Below are 1,274 nucleotides of genomic sequence, written 5' to 3'. Positions count from 1 at the left end.
GGTTGCGATCCGTTGCCGGACATGAAAAAAGACAAAAAGGAAAAAAAAAAAAAAAAACTTTATATAAATGAAATCAATCAGTATGTTCCCCTTTATGTCTTATTTCTTTCACTCAATGTTATGTTTGAGAGATTTGTTCATATTTGTAACACGTAGTTGTAGATGTTCATCGTCATTATTGTGCAGCGTTGCAGTGAGTGGATACCGCAATTTATCCATTCTCCTATTGATGGAGTAAAGTTTCCCATGGTCGGTTATTACAAGCAGTGCTGCTATGAACATTCTAGAACATGTTTTTAGTGGGCACGTGGATGCACTTCTGTTGGGTGTGCATCCATGGAGTGTGCAGACCTAGGAGTGGAATTGCTGGGTCATAAGATAGCTGATATTCAGCTTTAGTAGATGCTGCNGCGCCCGCACCTCGCTCAGCCAGTGAGCGGGAACCGGTCTTTATGTGGGATCTGAACCCTCAGTGGGAGTGCCGCTGCGCTCCCAAGCGGCGCACTGTAGCAGTGCGCCACTGGGCCGGCCCCAAAGTATTAAATTTAAAATATATTGAGAAGATCTCTCCGGCTGTAGTATGGAGAATGGGCCAGGAGGTAGAGGGCAAGAGGGGAAACAGGGTAACCAGTTGGGTGACTGTTGTGGTGGTCCAGGAAGAGCTGATGGGCTTAGATTAGAGAGGTGGCTATGGAGAAGGGGAGAGGGGCATGAATTCAAGGGATGTTTCAGAATGAGGACCAATGGGACCTGCTGATATACTGGATATTGCGGGGGCCAGGGAGAACATGCAATGAGGGTGGCTTCCTGTGTCCGACTTGAACACCAGCCAGGGAGGGGGGCATGGGGCAGGGGCCACGATGGCCCGTGGCGTGTGCCAACTTCCTAGCCCAGGGCTTGGCACACAGTAGACCCCACAACAGTATAACATTTGAATATCATTTTCTTTGTTATTAATATAGGAACTCGTTTTGTGCATGCTTTACTTCTTATTAAAGTAAATTATACATATAGAAAAGTGCACATATTGTACGTGTAAAACTCAGTAAATTTTTACCAGCTGAACTCACCTGTGTAACCAGCGCTTCAGAAGCCCCCTCCATGTTCCCTGGCAATTACTCGCCACCCGCACCCCCACCCCCACCCCAGCCCTGCTGCCAGGGTAACCACTATCCTGACTTCTAGTAGCACAGGTTAGTTTAGCCTGTTATTAACTTTATATAAATGAGGGCCGGCCGGGTGGCGCACTGCTACAGTGCACCGCTTGGGAGCGC

Source organism: Galeopterus variegatus, unplaced genomic scaffold, assembly GCF_000696425.1.
Source record: "Galeopterus variegatus unplaced genomic scaffold, G_variegatus-3.0.2 Scaffold6583, whole genome shotgun sequence".
Classification (NCBI taxonomy): domain Eukaryota; kingdom Metazoa; phylum Chordata; class Mammalia; order Dermoptera; family Cynocephalidae; genus Galeopterus; species Galeopterus variegatus.
Note: the sequence above shows the minus strand (reverse complement) of the source record.